At 40.8% G+C, this 6,977-nt stretch overlaps 1 non-coding gene across 1 annotated transcript; it reads right to left on the bottom strand.

Moving 5' to 3' along the window:
* Positions 1-650: 650 nt before the first annotated feature.
* LOC129483837 (small nucleolar RNA U3) lies at positions 651-866 on the bottom strand. Its single transcript, XR_008658311.1, has one exon. It is a non-coding gene; the product is annotated as a small nucleolar RNA U3 (small nucleolar RNA).
* Between the last annotated feature and the right edge of the window lie 6,111 nt (positions 867-6,977).

Below are 6,977 nucleotides of genomic sequence, written 5' to 3'. Positions count from 1 at the left end.
TCAGCTGGGCGTGGTGGCGGGCACTTGTAATCCCAGCTACGTGGGAGGCTGAGACAGGAGAATTGCTTGAACCCGGTAGGCAGAGGTTGCAGTGAGCCGAGACCATGCCACTGAACTCCAGCCTGGGCAACAAAGTGAAACTGTTTCTCAGAAAAAAAAAAAAAAAAAAAAAAATTAGCCGGGTGTAGTGGCAGGTGCCTGTGGTCCCAGCTACTTAGGAGGCTGAGGCAGGAGAATTGCTTGAATGTGGGAGGCGGAGGTTGCAGTGAGTCGAGTTCGTGCCACTGCCCTCCAGCCTAGGCAATAAAAGTGACACTCATCTAAAAAAAAAAAAAAAAAAAGCTAAGCTGATTCATTCTGTTGATTTGGTTAATTACCATCTTACTGAGAAGCACTCCATACTACCCCTTAAGCAATGTCTATAGGGGTCATATTTTTATTTTACTTGTAGATACTTACGTTTTGTCTTCCTAACCACATTGTGACCAACTTGAGGGCAGTGGCAATAATAATATATTTGAAAATATCTTTATAATTTATAAACTCTTTATTATAAGTTCCATTTCTTCACAGTACCACATAGCAAAATTATCCAAGCTATTTTCCTCCTGGTTTTTTTGTTTGTTTCTTTGTTTGTTTTTTCAATAGGAACCGCTCAGACTGCATCCTTTCCCTCTTACTCTCCCAAAGGAAGAGAAAAACAATCATCAATGGCAAATGGCAGTTGCAGCGAAGCAACACCAGGACCCAGCTTCACGCTCAGGAGAGAACGCTGCGCCTCCTCCTTGTGGTTTCTGGTGTTCTACGCATTCAGAGAAACTTCTCTAGTAACGAACTATAGAAATGATCCCTGAAAGCATAGTCTTCCTTTTCTTTTTCTTTTACAAAATGTGAAAACTGAAGAGAGGTAAATTTATGAATTTAATTTTACCCAAGCTTGTAAAATTAGTCAGTGGCAGGACCAGGTTCTTGTGGTCTCCATTCATCACACTTTCGGCTACATTGGGTTGCCTCCATGTGACCTTGCTTCATATTCTCTTTTGTGCCCCAAAGCACCACATCTAGATAGTCAGTGAAAATTATGGAGGTTCATTATTATGATTATAAACCAGATGGGTCAGAATTCTTACTGTATGCATACTAACAATTGACAACTATACGTCTCAACAATGCAAGTAGTTTTTGCCTGATATCGTTCTAGGCCAGTGTTCCTCGAAGTATAGCTAGTGAAATACCTGCATTAGAGTTACTTAGGATGTTTATCAAAACCACAGAGTCCCCAGCCTGGGCAACACAGAGAGAACTCATCTCTACAGATAATTTAAAAATTAGACAGGTGTGGTGGCACACCCTTGTGGTCTCAGCTACTCTGGAGGCTGAGGAGGGAGAATCATTTAAATTCAGGAGGTCAAGACTGCAGTGAGCCCTGATAGCACCACTGCACTCCAGCCTGGGCAACACAGTGAGACCCCATCTCAAAAAAAAAAAAAAAAAAAACCCTGCAGATTACTGAGCTTTTCTCCAGTTCTGATGGAGTTCCTGGGGATAGAGCCCAGAAACCCATTTTAATAGATTTCCCACATGAGAGTTAATTACACTAAAGTTTGACAACCACTGTTTTAAACAAATACAGTAAGAGATATAGTGAAAATAAAAGACCAGGTACTTCTGGAAAGTCAGTGTCAACATATAAAAATAGTAGAAAAGAGGATATATTTCCTCAATTCTAAGATACCCTCAATTGTAAGATACACCATTGATTTAATAGCAGCTTTTGAAGAAAAGAGTGGTTTACTAGTTTTTCTAAAAAAATGGGAATGTTTAGGTTTTGTTTTAAGAAAGCAAAATTAGGCCAGGCGTGGTATAATTCCAACACTTTAGGAGGCTGAGGGGGGAGGATCTTTTGGGGCCAGGAGTTTGAGACCAGCCTGGGAAACATAGCAAGATCCCATTCTCTTTAGCCAAGTGAGGTAGTACATGCCTATAGTCCTAGCTACTCAGGAGGCTGAGGTGAGAGGATTGCTTCACCCAGGAGTTCAAGGCTATAGTGAGCTACGATTGTGCCACTGCACTCCAGTCTGGGCGAAAGAGTGAAACCTTATCTCAAAAAAAAAAAAAAAAATTAAATTTCAAAATAGGACTTCTTGAATGTGAGAAAAATAAAACAGAACCACTTGACTGAGAGAATGATATTAATATGAAAAAAAGAGACAGACAAGAACCAAAAAAAATTTGACATCAGGATGATAAATATAGTCTTAGACATTACTTTGAAAATCTATCTATCTACACACACACACACACACACACACACACACACACACACCTCAAGGGAAAGTGTATAGAAAAGCATGGCCAAAAGAGCATTGCATAGTTCCAGAGTAGTAATGAAAAATAACAGTGAATAGAGGGTGAATTTAGAAGCCTCTTGCTGTCCCTTGCTAAGGTTTATTTATTTGTCACACAAGTGAGAAGGGGTTGCTTCCCCTAATGCTAGAGCAGCAATTCTCAAACTTTATCAAAGATCAGAATCACCAAGGGGTCTTGTTGAAGCACACAGCTCCTGATTCTGTAGGTCTAGAGTAGGGCTCGAGAATTTTCATTTTTAACAAGTTCCTAGGTAATACTGATACTACCAACCCAAAAACCACACTTTGAGAACTAGAGTTGACAGATATCTGTCAAACTGGTGGGCTGGCAGGGCAGAAGTATTTCTGAGAAAAGTTCTAAGGAAAGAATGAGGCAGGCATAATACATGTGATTCAATGACAAAACTTTAACCATTGGCCATAAGACTAGGGAAGTAGGGATTCTAAGTTGAAGATGTCATGTATTTCTTAAATTCATTTCTGGTGCAACCTACCTGGAATCACATTTCGGTCTCACTTTTAAAAAGGACTACATAAGTAAAACTGAGAGAACTGTATCATTAATACAGTCACACATTAGGGCTATAATAAGAGGGAAGAGAAAATTATTTCCCTCCATTCACCATCATGTATTTTTCACATTACCAAGACAGATGGGCATCTGGTAAAGCAGCATGGAGTAGAGGCAGCACCTGCTGGAATATCATAGGATTGGACTTGTTTCTAAACAGGTGTGGGACTCCCCATGGGGGCTCTCAGAAATAATTGAGTCGGGGATGTTCTTTGCAGGAGGCTGGAGTTTTCTGCAAGCAATTGAAGGCCAGAGCCAGGGCAATTTGAGTTACATGGAAACCTTTGATTTTTAACTAAGAATTTTCTCACATATCTTGAATAGAAGGTTAAAAGAGGAGGAGTAAATGTATATATGCCCTGTACCTGTGCAATCTTCTGGTCTGAGCTAATTTTGATGCAGCTGACAATAAAGAACAATCAATTTATTTTCCATAGCATCATCAACATAATAAAGCCAAGATGTTTGAACTATAGCTCTTGTAGGTTTATGCAGAATAAGATAAGGAAAAGATCATAGGCTGGGGAATAATTAGAATGCTGCTATACTCTAGTGGCAAGGAGATAAGGACTCAGGAGTGGCCACAAAGGGAATGAAGGAAAGGGGTATATAATATCAGCAAGACTTTATCAATGCAATAATCAACAGTAAACTGCGTAAAAATCAAAGATGGCACCAAATTTTCTGTCATGGTGGCTAAAAATGTTATGATTCAACTAAGAAAAACTGAATTTTAGGCTGGGCGTGGTGGCTCACACCTCTAATCCCAGCAATTTGGGAGGCCGAGGTGGGCAGATCACCTGAAGTTGGGAGTTCGAGACCAGCCTGACCAACATGGAGAAACCCCATCTCTGCCACAAATATAAAATTAGCCAGGCGTGGTGGTACATGCCTGTAATCCCAGCTAATCAGGAGGCTGAGGCAGGAGAATTGCTTGAACCTGGGAGGCAGAGGTTGCGGTGAGCCAAGATCGTGCCATTGCACTGTGGCCTGGGCAGTAAGAGCAAAACTCTCTCTCAAAAAAAACAAAGAAAAAAGAAAAACTGAATTTTAAAAGAATAATCATTTTGATGTATTTTTTGGATTTCTTAAGCCTGAGGTAATAATCAGCCTGTTATTTTAATTAGACAAGCACTGTATAGCTTAAATCTTCATTGTTTCACACAAAAACATTTTTCTTCATCTGAACTTTTATAACATTTACTGTTTGTGCTAGTCATTTAGTGTTCATTATAAACTGAGTTTTATTCTCAATGATCATTTCATGTGAACATACTTCCTTTTTTTTTTTTTTTTTGAGATGGAGTCTCGCTCTGTCGCCCACGCTGGAGTGCAGTGGTGCAATCTCGGCTCACTGCAAGCTCCGCCTCCTGGGTTCATGCCATTCTCCTGCCTCAGCCTCTCCGAGTAGCTGGGACTACAGGCGCCCGCCACCACGCCCGGCTAATTTTTTGTATTTTTAGTAGAGACGGGGTTTCACCATGTTAACCAGGATGGTCTCAATCTCCTGACCTCGTGATCCGCCCCCCCTCGGCCTCCCAAAGTGCTGGGATTACAAGCGTGAGCCACCGCGCCCAGCCATGAACATACTTCTTAATTCCCCAAAGAACTTTGTACTCCCAAAGAATAAGTCCAATGTTTTACACTCATATCCCTCATATCTCTCTCCTTAGCACAATCACTAACTATATGTTCACTAAGTATACTTTTCTGAAGTGTATGGTTCAGATATCTTTTGAAAAATATAAAGGATGTATTGAAAGTTATAATCAATATTCTAAAAGATGAAAGGTCAGAATGCCATTAAATAAAAACTAGAATAATTTATTGGAAATTAAATATGTAAAGTAGAAGAAAAAGATGAAGAGTGTAAAATCAGACAAAAGATAAGAATTATAAAATAAAACCAGATAATTTCACAGAACTGAAGGACATAAGTTTCTACACTGAATGTGATCACAGAAGTAGCCAGCCCAGTAAACAGAGCAAGACCCACACAAAGATATATCAAATACTGAAATGTCAGAACATCAAGAATAAGGGAAGATCAATAAACTTCAGAGAGAAGGAAGAGGTTATATACAAAGGTTCTGGAGTCACAGTAATATCAGACTTCTCTATAATCACCTGGAAGCTAGAATACAATTGAATAATTACTTTTTTTTTTTTTTTTTTTTTTTTTTTTTTTTTTTTTGAGACGGAGTCTTGCTCTTTCACCCAGGCTGGAGTGCAGTGGCGCGATCTCGGCTCACTGCAGGCTCCGCCCCCCGGGGTTCACGCCATTCTCCTGCCTCAGCCTCCCGCGTAGCTGGGACTACAGGCGCCTGCCATCTCGCCGGGCTAATTTTTTGTATTTTTAGTAGAGACGGGGTTTCACCGTGTTAGCCAGGATGGTCTCGATCTCCTGACCTCGTGATCCGCCCGCCTCGGCCTCCCAAAGTGCTGGGATTACAGGCGTGAGCCACCGCGCCTGGCCAGAATAATTACTTTAAAATGAAGAAAAAGTATTTCCAACCTTCAATTTTATACCCAGCCAAACTATAAAATTTAAAAACCTACAAGGTCTATAAAAATTTACTTCCCTTGCACTTTTCCTCAGGAAGCTAATTAAGAATACATCTGGGCTGAGCGCGGTGGCTAATGCCTGTAATCCTAGCACTTCGGGAGGTAAAGGTGGGTGGATTACAAGGTCAGGAGTCCAAGACCAGCCTGGCCAAGATGATGAAACCCCATCTCTACTAAAAATACAAAAATTAGCTGGGCATGGTGGCGGGCGCTTATAATCCCAGTTACTTGGGAGGCTGAGGCAGAAAATTGTTTGAACCCAGGAGGTGGAGGTTGCAGTGAGCCGAGATCTCGCCACTGCACTCTAGCCTGGGCAACAGAGCTAGATTCCATCTCAAAAAAAAAAAAAAAAGGCTGGGTGTAATCCCAGCACTTTGGGAGGCCAAGGCAGACAGATCACAAGGTCAAGAGATCAAGACCATCCTGGCCAACATGGTGAAACCCCGTCTCTACTAAAAATACAAAAATTATCTGGGCATGGTGGCACGTGCCTGTAGTCCCAGCTACTGGGGAGGCTGAGGTAGGAGAATCGCTTGAACCCGGGAGGCAGAGATTGCAGTTAGCCGAGATCGCACCACTGCACTCCAGCCTAGTGACAGAGCGAGACTCCAACCCACAAAAAAAAAAAAAAAAAAAAAAAAAAGAATACGTTTGGCTGGGTGTCATAGCTCATATCTATATTCCCAGCACTTTGGGAGGCCAAGGCAGGAGCATCACTTGAGGCCAGGAGTTTGAGATAAGGCTGAGCAACATAGAACCTATGTTTACAAATAATTTTTTTTTTCACTGAGCCAGGTATGGTGGCATGTGCTTGTAATACTAGCTACTTGGGAGGCTGAGGCAGGAGGACCACATGAGCCCAGGAGTTTGAGGCTCCAATGAGCCACAATCATGTCGCTGCATTCCAGGCTGGGCGACAGAGGGAGACCCTATCTCTATTATTTAAAAAAAAAAAAAAAAAAAAAAAGAGCAAAAATATGCTTCGTTTTAGAAAAAGGAGATCCAAGAAACAAAGGAATCAACACAGAAGAAGGAATTTCTCAAAAAGTGATCAAGAGAAATCCCAGGATGACACCTGTGTAGCAGGCTTATAAAAGAAAAGTCTGGAACAGAGCAAGAGAAGTGAGTGTTCCGGGAAGGACGTATCCAGTATTAAAATGGTCCTAAGGAATAACTTGGTATGATTGATCAGACTGCTAACTCTGTGGCTAAGTTAGTGGGAAGTGAAGAATTAAGCAAATAAACAAAATAATGAGGCAACTGGGTTATTTTTGTTTTTTGTTTGTTCTTTTTCTTCTTTGAGGCAACTGTTAATTCCAAGACAGACAAAAAGTTTAACACAAAAAAAATCACAGTAAAATACCTGACTTAGTGGTGAATACTTACATAGCTCTAATGCTTTAATCTTTGAGTATGTAATAAAAAATTGTTTAATAACTGGAAGATTGGAGCAATAGGAGGAAGAATGATAT

This window comes from Symphalangus syndactylus, chromosome 5 (genome assembly GCF_028878055.3).
Source record: "Symphalangus syndactylus isolate Jambi chromosome 5, NHGRI_mSymSyn1-v2.1_pri, whole genome shotgun sequence".
Lineage (NCBI taxonomy): Eukaryota > Metazoa > Chordata > Mammalia > Primates > Hylobatidae > Symphalangus > Symphalangus syndactylus.
This window is presented reverse-complemented; position numbering and strand designations above follow the sequence as displayed.